Source organism: Tenrec ecaudatus, chromosome 9 (genome assembly GCF_050624435.1).
Source record: "Tenrec ecaudatus isolate mTenEca1 chromosome 9, mTenEca1.hap1, whole genome shotgun sequence".
In the NCBI taxonomy this organism is placed as follows: Eukaryota; Metazoa; Chordata; class Mammalia; order Afrosoricida; family Tenrecidae; genus Tenrec; species Tenrec ecaudatus.
Window position 1 is genome coordinate 44,795,477 of NC_134538.1, and position 11,147 is coordinate 44,806,623.

The following is an 11,147-nucleotide window of genomic DNA, read 5'->3' on the forward strand; positions in this document are numbered from 1 at the left end:
CACCCAGGGAGGGTCCTTCCCTGAGCCACTGTATGCCCCCACCCCCACGAGAGGAGCTTATCCAAAGGGTGTTCCAAGATGGGGGTAGGAAGGATCAGGTAAGGCTGATTTAGGTGGATTGCTCTTTGTCTTCAGCTCCAGAGTGGAAGTGGGTGGAAGAACCTCTCAACAGCGCCACAGCAGGTTCTGGTGGGGCCCTGGAGGCCTGCTGTCCCCCATGAACTTCAGGTATCCTGGGGAAACCCAAGGGGGCAGAGACACAAAGAGAGAGCTCTTAGTAAAAGCATGTTAGTGAGTCTTTGGGTAAACAGCTTCTCTTCCTTAGGCTCGCCCTGGAGCCAGGCCGGCAGCTCTCAGTGATTTTGCAGTCCAGATCCCCCGTCCCAAGACAAAAGAGAATCCAGACTCTCAATTCTATCTGGCCTTGCTTTCTCTGTCACCCCCAAATAAATAAATAGATAGATAGATAGATAGATAGATAGATAAAAAGCATCTTTATCACCTAGATAAATGGCTCATTTTCCTGTTGGGAAACATTTTTGTTTTTACTGTTCAAATTGGGGCCTTTGATAGCGATTCAAATCTTTGAGTGAAATACAGTTTAGGAAAACAACCCAACTGTGAAGAGCCTGCAGCCTGATGCTAAACCAGGAGGCTGACCCAGGGGGAAAAACTAGTGAGGAGCAACCCAGTCACTTCCCAGCTACTTCAAACAAGAAGCCAATCACTCATGCGCCTGCACCACGGCCTGGCCTGACCCGGCCCGGCTAATGCAATCACTTGCAGTGGAAATGCTTGAGAGATTTACTGGCCTTTGCAGGCTCTCCTCAGTACCCCTTTCTTCCAATCCTCCTGGTTTCCTTACATCTTTGGGGCATACATGCAGACAGACCCAGCTCGGAAAGGTTCCAGGTCAAACTGTCTCCCCTGAGACATCTATTTTTGGGGCTGCAACCTGCCTTTCCTGTTCTTATGTTAATGAGAAAATCCAACGTAGGGTGGATCCTAAACCCAATCACTTCTGAGTTACGAAAGTAGCCACAGCGGCACTCATGCAAAGACATGCCAAGGGACACGGACAGCGGTCAATGGACGCTGCGCACTAAGAGATTCACAGAAGGGTCTACCTGCCAGGCCCGGTTTGGATGCAGAGCCTCCAAAGGGGAGCACATTCACATCTGCTCTTGAAGCCATTCGCGGATGGGGCTTCTGTTCGGGCAGCACCAGATACTGAGACGGAGGGTGTGCCCCCGGAACCTTGTAGGAATGTTTCTGGTGCGTGGATGTAGGGTGCCCTGGAGTCCATTGTGACTCAGCAACGCCACAAGCAGCGGAACGGGGACACTGCCCGTCCAGGTCCCCCTCACCGTGGCTGTCAGGCTTGGGCTCACCCCTCAGAATTCCATGAGGAGCTTATCACGACCGATAAACGAGCTGCTGTCCTCCCCTCGTCCCACAACACTACCCGAAGAGAGGAGCACTCCAAGGCCAGGTCCACAGCCGTCTCCCGGACCTACCCACTCCTCGTCCTCTGCGCCGTCTCCCTGCTCGCGGGCCTCCGCAGTGGCCCCTTCTGAAGACTTCTGGGCCATGATGTTGTCTGTCCAGGAAGTGCCTGTCTTTCCATCCCCAGCAAAATTACATCTGGTCACGGTTCATGCCTCCAGTTTGGCTAATGACTCTGAAAGAAGAAGAGAAGCTGAATGGCCTTCTGCCTTGCGTGGGAAACACTGCGGGGAAGGGGAGGGCTTCGTCTGGGGTGGGGGGTCCTGTGGGACTCGATTCAGCCTTTGTCCTCTGTACTGTCTCGGCCAGGGTGTGGTGAGGGAGTCTCTGAGTGGTTCTCAGCCTTCCTAATGCCGCGACCCTTTTGTACAGTTCATGTTGTGGGGACCCCCCTAACCAGAAAATTATTTTCATTGCTACTTCATATCTGTCATTTTGCTACTGTTATAAATTGGACAACCCCTGTGAAAGGGTCATTTGAACCCCAAAGGGGTCACGACCCACAGGTTGAGAACCACTGCACTAGATTACTAGGCTATAAGGCTGCTCACAAGAACCATGGGCTTGGACAACACTCTGGAATCCAGGGCATCCAGGCCAAGACCCCAAAGGCATGTGTCCAGGAATTTTAAAATAAATATCAAGTGACTTGGGGCCCACCGAGACTGGACTAGCCAGTGGCCATGAGCTCCGAGGAAAGGCTCAGGAAGGGGACCAGGAGTCCTCAACTCCCACACAAGAAGTTATGTCAGCAGGAAGGCTGTACTGCTAACCCAGGAAGGGGCCATCTCCCCGCGTTTTCAGCCGTAACCCGGCCCCTAGCTCGAGCTCCATCACTTCCATCTGTGCCTCGGGCATCCAGAAGGCCACGGTCTGGTCTGGGGTGAGGCTCGCCGTCAGTGCCAGCAGCTCTGGCTTATTGACCAGCTCCTTCAGCGCCTCGGGGGTGAGCCTGTCCGTGTCCCCCTTGGCTTCTACCTCTGCAGATAGACAGCATTGGATGGGTTATTATCGATTCACTTACAGAAACAAAAACACACACTCACTGCCATCGAATTAAGCTTGGCTCAAAGCTACCCTGCAGGACAGGGGAGACCTGCTCCTGTGGCTTCCTGGGGCTGTGAATCTTACAAGAGCAGAAAGCCTCAGTTTTCTCCTTCGGAGTGACTGGTGGGTTTGAACTGCTGGACTTGTGGTTAAGTAGCCCAAGGCATAATCCACTATGTCACCAAGACTCCTGAAGTTCTTACAAAGGGCTTATGTTTACCTTTTCTTTCTTCTTTTTTTCCCCTTTACGTTTCTTTTGATTTCTGTTCCTGAGAATATGAGGGTAAGTCAAAAAGCATGGCTAGAAAGTCATAGAAAATGTTCTTCAAGAGAAACATCAAATCGCGAAGCTACCGTTTTCTCAGTATGTCGTCCACACTTAGGTCCACCCTCTTCGGAAGGTGGCGCTTCCATCTCCCAGACATTCTGCATTCTCTGATTTACACCAGGGCAAAATGGCAGCTTTGGCCTTCTTGGGGTCTCAAATCATTCTTCTTTGAAATATCCTTTTGAGTTTGGGAAACAAAAGGACGCCTGAAGGGGCCAGACCAGGGGTAGGGCCATGGGTAGATGGGGTAAGGCACCCCAATGAGATTTTCACAAGCCATTCTGCTACCCTCAAAGACGGAGCAGCTGCACAGCTGATGGGTAAAATTACCCCTTGGTCCAACTTCCTTGGCCTTTTCCTCACCACTGTGGTTTTCAATTTTCTGAAATCCTCCTCAAAATAAGTTCCGCAATCACCAGGTCTGAGAAAATCTACCAATATGACCTCTTTGGAATCCAAAAATTTCGGCACTAGAACTTCTCAGCTGATCTCTCTGCCTTCATTTCACTGGCCCCGCAGCTCCCTCAGAAGCCACCGTTTCGATTGGCGCACGCCGCTCGCTCGGGACTGGACTGGCAGCGGCAAGGCTCGTCCTCAGGAGCTTCAGCTTTGTTGGAAAGATCAGCCCTTCGAGCCAGCCCATCTTCATGCAGTGCTTTTAGAAACCGTTCAACCCAAAGCTTGATCACTTACCACTGAAAACGCCGAGCCAGTGAGAGCTCAACTCCAAGAGCTACCTTAACAATGGTCATCCTATAGTCTTCGACCAGTGTCTGCTCTTCGGACGCTGTTTCTTCATTCACCGGGTTGACTGTCTTCCCTCTTGGGGTTCATTTCGTAAATTTTTCCAGCATTCCTCAAAATTCTTGGTGCTTCTAAAAACTATTGTTTTACGTAGGACAGCCTATCTATGTTACGAAGCTTCGGTGATTTTAGAAGATGTTCATCTAAGTTTTGCTAAAAATCTTATATTAGCCCTGACCTCAAAATGGTTTTTCCTGACATAGAAGTATGCCTTTTGCTGAAGGTACCTCACGAAACTAAGACGATATTACTACGAGAACTTATCTGCCACCAGTCATCAGTCATTGCTCGTATGAACTGGAACCCCAACCAGCAATTCAGTGACATTGATTACATTCTTCAAGTTGTGGCGCCATGCCCGGCCTCCTTTTCCCCAAGTGTCCCTTCTGCATCACCATAAACTCACTGCCCGCCCCCATGCTTCTTGTCTAATCCACAAGAGTAGCTGTTGTCAATTTAATACCCTATAGATCAGCAGTTCTCAACTTGTGGGTCGCGACCCCCTGGGGGTCGAATGACCCTTTCACAGGGGTATCCCAATTATAACAGTAGCAAAATTACATTTTTCCATAATTATGAAGTAGCAATGAAAACATGGCTGGAGGTCACCTCAACATGAGGAACTGTATGAAAGGGTCATGGCAGTAGGAAGGTTGAGAACCACTGATCTAGATTGATCTTGACTGATCAGACTGCTCAAAACAGTCTTCACTAAAAAACTTTCGGGGATACCTATGTTTGGTTTCAGGTTTCAAGATGATCTCAGGGCCCTGGGCTCAGGGGTTCATCTAGCCTCCATGGCTCCAGAAAGTCTGGAGTCCCTGAGAATTTGAACTTCTGATCCATATAATCCCTGTTTAGATCAGGATTCCTGTAGTGTCTTTGAGGAATCAGCTGTTCGGTAATGGTCGCTGTGCACGCTCCAGTTCTGGTCTCATGGCAAAGGGGGCAGTTGTTCATGGAGTTAGCCAGCTACCCCTTCCATTCCTCCTCCTATGCCCGACTCTCCTCCTCCCTCTGCTACTCCCACAGAGCGTCTTTTGTGACTGAGTGCTCTAGATGCCTTGCCTCAGTCACCCCTCACAGACTGCACAGCAGGCCTGTGGGTACTCATGAATCTGAGCTTAGAGAAAATTACTTCATTGCCCTGCGCCTGTAAAGGAGGGAGAAAATGTGCCTGTTTGACAGGACTGACAGCAGCTGTAAACGAAATGAGGCCTGTAAAGCATGTGTCAGCACAGTATCTTCCTGACCAGTAAATCTCAGTGAGGGTTACTCCATCTTTAAGATTCCCATGTTACAGATGAGAAAACCTGTGCTCAGAGAAGTTAAGTTACTGCTCTAAGATCACACAACGAGTCAGTCTCCAAACTCACTACAGAATTCTGCCTTCCTCCTGAAACAATGGAGGCCAGGCCGGGATCTCTCCAGATCCTGAGTCTTACTGCTTTGGGGAGAGGTAGGGAGGATCTGCTGAAGCAGGAACAAACTTTAGTGGTCTCCAGATGCTCTACGGATCCCCTCTTACTGGAAGCTTCTCCTGACTTACATGGTTACAAGGGCGGAAGAACCCCAAAGCAGCAGGTCAGGCAGCAGGCTGCTGGCTCGCAGGGTTTTGGGGGTTGTTGTTATTGTTAGGTGTTCTCGAGCCGGCTCCGACTCACAGTGACCTTATGTACCATAGAACGGAACGCGGCCCCGTCCTGGACCAGTCTCACAATAGCTGCTAAGGTTGAGCCCATTGTTGCTGCCACTGTGTTAATTCATCTCACTGAGGGTCTTCTTTTTCACTGACACCACTTTACCAAGCACGATACTCTCCTCTTGGGGCTATTGTCTCCTCATAACATGTCCAAAGTACACAAGATAAAAGTCTAGACATCGTCCCTTCTACAGAGCATCCTGGTTTTACTTCTTTCAAGACAATTTGATTTGTTCTTCTGGAAGTCCATGGTATAGTCAATATGTTTGCCAATGCCATAATTCAAAATGGAAGCTAACAAATCCCAAAATCGGCAAGTCAGATGAAAGGCTGCTGGCTCAAGTCCCCAGACCAGGAGGTCAGAGGATGACAAATCAGATACAGGATCAAGAAAGGGTAGGCTTTGCCAAAACATCTACAGCTGTTGGATGCAGGCCATTCCCACAAGGGAATAAATGCCTCTTCCAATGGATTGACCACTCACATCAGATCACAAAATGGAGACTGTTTACTTAGTGTTTATCAAACCACTAAGAAGCATGACCTAAACAGATGGACACAACCAGTTAAGAGTCCAGAGCCAGGTCATGGGTGGTCTTGTAGCCTGTAGGAGAAGATGGAAGGGAAATAGAAAGCTAGACAGGACCCTGGTCCCAAGGTAGCTTCAAGGCTAACCATCCTGGGAAGATATTATCTAGGGGCTGAGAGGTTCAGGGGCCAAGGAAGAACGCCCTGTGGGAGGGCCCTGAGGGAGAAGGGTGGAAGGATACCTACTGTATGATGACATGAGGAAGCCCGTGTTCACCTTCTTTGTAGCGCTGAAGTTGGGTTCAAGTTCATTTCCCTTGGGGTCAAATTTGCGGCGGTGGATGCTGCTGGGCTGGACATACAACACGTAGTAGCGTTCCTGTGGTCCGGCAGAGAGAGAATGAGGAGGCTGCCATCACTGTGCTCACCTCAACACACAACTCCCCTGGGCTCTGGGCGTGGCCCTCCTCAACCTCACCTTAACCCTCAAGTCCCACCTCAGCTCTAAAAAATATTCAAGCTGGGCTGATGTCCCCCATTCAAATATTCATTCATTTATTCATTCATGTGTTCAGTAGAGCACACAATGAGCCCTGGTGGTGTAGTGGGTTGCATGTTGGGCTGCTGACCACAAGGTCAGCGGTTCGAAATCACCAGCCACTCTATAGGAGAAAGTGGAGGCTTTCTACTCCTGGAAGCAGTTACACTCTCTGAAACTCACAGGGGGCAGTTTTACTCTGTCCTACAGGCCTGGTATGAGTCAGAATCTACTAGATGGCTGCGAGTTGAGGTTTAGAGGTCCATAGTAGGGTGGGCACAAGGCCTGCACATGACCAGGATAGAAAGTACATGCAAAAATCCATGAGCCAAGCACAAAGCATGAAGCACCCCGAACACCATAAAGCAGAAGTGGATACAGCCAACGTGTCATGGGAAAGGTACTGAGAAAGACCTTGGGCCCAGTGGCCCCTCTGCCTCTTCCAACAGATTCATGACCTGGAACAAATCACTCCCAGCCTCCCAAGCTCCAGGATCCTCTGCGAGCCAGGGGTGAAGTGATGGCTACCCTTAGGAATGCTGCAAGGCTTCAATGGGATCCTGGGGAGGAGCAAGCACGGTGTTAAGCGGGAAGCGAACCCTAGCTGCTATTTGCCGGCTAGTCTAACAAGAAAAGGCCAACGCATGATGCCAGCAGACTGATGAAGAGATGCCCACTTCCTGGGAGAGCTGAGGAAGGTGAAGTCTCAGAGAGCAGAGAGACCTGCAAGTGCAGAGGTAAGGGACTAGAATAGATATTAAACACAAGACAGGTACACAGAAATCTAGAGTCCCACCTACAGTGGAGCGCCTTGAGCCACTTGGCCAAGACCTGGGGAAGCCGAGGCTAGGAAGGCAAGCGTGATCAGTTGGAGGCAGATCCCCAGTTGGCATTGGGAGCTTATCTGGTAAATAAGAAGGAATCCTTCGGAGCAGCAAAGACCCCAGAGGGTCTCTCAGGAAACAAGTTGGCAACAGGGCAGGAATGAGCTTTGGAGCGAGGGGCAGTCAGAAGGGGTAGGTCGGAGAGCCCATCACGACGGACTGGCGTTCCTGAGGATCTAGCCGAGGTGAGTGGATATGGATGAGGGAGGTCAGGAATGGCCAAGGGAGGAGCTCGACCTGACTGGACATTGCTTTTTTAGCTCTAGCTTCACCAAGAAACTTGGAGGAAGCAAGTTTGGAGCGGGCTGAGGAGAGCACCCTGCCTGCCTGGGCACAAGTCAGCCCTAGCAGAAGTTCGGCCTCAGCATGGGCGTGCACATGGACTCTCCTGAGAAGGTTGGCTCAGGACTCCAGATTGGCATGGCCAGGAAGGGCGAAGCAAAGCATTTCTTGGCATCAAAGTAGTGGGGGGCTGGGAGGGGGGGCGTTCTCATGGGGTAGAGAGAAAGGCTCTGGGTAGCACCATTGGCCACCTTGACAGGGTGCTACTATCAACGAGTCACCTTGTCAACATATCCGGGTCATGCCATGGGGTGGCGCGGACACTCAGAACAAGCAGCATCCGCTGGAGGCAGCCGTTCAGTTGGCGCTCTGGGTTGGGATTCTATTTGGCAGACAGGCAGGGATCCTTTGGCGCAGCAACGAGCGACAGCAAAGAGATGGCTGTGTAAGATGTCACCTTGGACATGAGAGAGAGCAACAGTGGCAGGGGCTCCAAGGAGATGGGAAGTCACTAACTGTCAACAACGGAGAGGTCACATGAAGCGTGGAAATAAAAGCCCAGAAAACAGCAGCCCTCTCCCATAGTCCCTGCCACCAATGTGCACCCAGTGGAGATCCAGGTCCACACAGGTGACCTGCTTTGTAAACGCCCAACATTCTTAGATGCCCAGTCGCAAACAGCAATGAAAAAAGATGAGTCGGTGCCAAGAGCCGCCCTGCTTCTATAGAGCTGCAAACAACAAACGTAGCGGTACATTTATGATAACCCACTCCCAAGGGCTGGCATGCGCACAACTGCCCAGGATCAGAGCTGGTACCCAGGAGGGGTGAGGTCGTTGGTTGCCCTCTCTGACCTTGCCTGCTACTTTGAGGCAGTGGGAAGTACCAGGCCAGAGGGAAGGGATCTGGGCCCTAGACTCTAAGAACAAAGAGCCAGCCACCCATCCTGCCTTCCTCCCCTCCTCTACTCCATGCCCAGCAAGGCTCCTGGCCCCATTCCTTTCATAAGTCACCCCTGCAGGCCCTCCTCAGGGCATCCACAAGCTGAGTCCTGAAGCATCCACCTCACCCCTTCCTGCTTTCAGGCTCCCAATCTCAGCCCAATCACACTATCTGGGTCCAGGGCCTGGTCTGTTTTCTGAGCTACGACCCGGGCCTTTCCTCCTGGCCACACACTGCCCAGCATGGCCTGAATGGATCCCTTCCCATCTTCAGCCACATTTGGTTGGTGTTGGTGTTGGGACACATCTCCCAACACCCCGTGCACCACTCAGTGAAGAAGCTGCATCCCTCCCCAGTCCTCGGCACTGGCAGAGCCTGGAGCAGGGAGCGACTTCTGGAAGGACTAAAGCCAGCGCCGAGCTGCCACCCCAGAAGCAGCGCACCTTCCTGCCGTGGGTATCCAAGATGCTGTGCCGTGACACATCCACCAGCTCTCCCTCCAGCAGGACCCCGTTGCCCCTGAGACAAGAGGAAGAGAAGGGATGGGTCAGCTCTGCCAGAAAATAGCCCCCTTCCAGTGTGATGGCCCAAGATCCGCGAAGCAAGATCCTGACCTGTGGGGGTGGGGGGATGGGGGGCGGTGGGAGGGGTGGATTTTATTATCCCAGAGTGGGTGTGCAAGTGAGGGCACTACCAGAGGGCAGTGCTGTTGAGACCAAGCAATGGGCCCCCCTGCAGAGCCCAGAACTCAGTCTTACATACAATAGGCAGAGAACACATTCAGCACTCCCCACTGCTCCTCAGGTGACAAAGACCGTGGGCACGAAGGGTTTTTGTAAACTATCAAAACGTTTACTACATATAAAGGATGTTGCCTTTTTATTAACCGAAAAACAATTTTGGGCAGGGGGGGGGTGTTTCTAAAGGGCTATCTATGATCATCCCTTCTCATTGACTTTAAAGCCGTGCATATATTTCTGTTGTCATTCACATCACATAGGGGACGACCTAATGACTCAGGGCCATCAAGTTTGACCCCTAGTGACCCTCTCGAACAGGACAGAACTGCCCCCTGTGGGTTTCCCAGACTGTCAATGTCTTCAGGAGTGGAAAGCCTCAACTTTCCCCTGAGCAGTCGGTGGTTTTGAACTCTGACCTTGGGTTAGCAGCATACTACGCCAGCAGTGCTCCTCAACAACCTAACACGGAAGTGGTTGGTGGAGCTGGAGAAACGGGGATGCGGGGACTTAGGATTTTCCTGACCAGACTGAGATGGCAGGGTGGCCCGTGAGATCAGCTGAACCCGAGGTTTTCTGGTTCCACTCTGCATAAAATCAGCACCGGAGGCTCCCTCTTTGGGAATGCAGAAATGGGAGAGAGGCTGACAAGGTGTGTGGGGTGGGGGGAGGAAATCACGATTGGAAAACAACTCTTATTTTGTCACAACCACCACATACAAAACAGGAGGTAGCATTTGGGTTTCAGGCAGTCTTGGTGGCACAATGGTTAAGGCACTTGGCTGCTAAAAGAAAACAGGGGCCCACCGGCTGTTCCAAAGGAAAAGGCTGGGCAGCCTGCTTCCTGAAGACTGACAGCGTCGGGACTCACGGGGCGGTTCTACTCCGTGCTCCCAGGTCGCTGTGCGCGGGATCGGCTCCAGGCAGGGGTGTGAGTGGAGTGTCAGTTTGACTGGAAGGGCTCCTTTGCTTTTAGGATCTGGATATCCGCCGGGGCGGGCTCTCCTGCACCCAACTCTGCCCTGGACTCGCCAACTCCCACCGGCACCCCAAGGGCGCGGTCCTTTCTAGAGGGGGTGGGCACCCGTGCAAAGGCCCGCGCTGGAGGAGGGACAGAGGTCGGGACAGGTCCGAGCCCGCGGGCAAGCCAGCCTGTGGCCCTGCGCATCTTTGTCTCAGGGGGTGCAGCTCGGGCTGCGGGGCGCGGGCCCGAGAGGGCAATGTGGGCACCCCAATCTTCCCTTCCTCCGTGCCACCCGCAGCCTGGGGAGTTGGGGTGGCGGAGTTGGGGTGGCTCCCAGAGGCGGCGGCGGGGCCTACCCCTGGTGGGCGCCAGGGTCCCAGGCGGCGGGCAGCCGCGCGCTCCGCACCGCCTTGTTCCGGAGGGCGCCGTCCTGGTAGATGCGGCTCATGGCCGCGCCGGGAGGCCCGAGGCGCGAGCCGGCTCCCGGGAGCAGAGGCGCGGGGCGGAGAGTGGCGGAGACGCGCCGGGCCGGGGCTGCGGGTCCGGGAAGGGCGCGGCTCCGCTCGGGCGCGCCCGGGCGGGATTTAAAGGAGCCGAGCTCCATTCCCGCCGGTCCGGCGCGCTGGGAGCGGGCTTCCTGCGCGACGCCCATCGCGGGTTAGGGACCTGCGTCCGCGGGCTCAGGGTACTTTCCCTCCTTCCCTGCGAGGGGAGGGAGGCCCTTGTCCCAACACACGCACAAAGGAGATATGTAGGAGGATGCGTTTGGGGGGAGCAGGAACGGGGAAGAGGGGGACAGCCCTCAGGAATGACGCTATGCCGACCTGTGCCCTCTCGTGGTCCCACAGTGGCTGAGGAAGGGGCTCCAGAGCTCTGGGACAAATA

The 11,147-nt window shown here is 53.1% G+C and overlaps 1 pseudogene; it reads right to left on the reverse strand.

The window, feature by feature from the left end:
• Positions 1 to 277: 277 nt before the first annotated feature.
• Positions 278 to 10,929, reverse strand: LOC142456750 (arpin-like; annotated as a pseudogene).
• Positions 10,930 to 11,147: the final 218 nt, after the last annotated feature.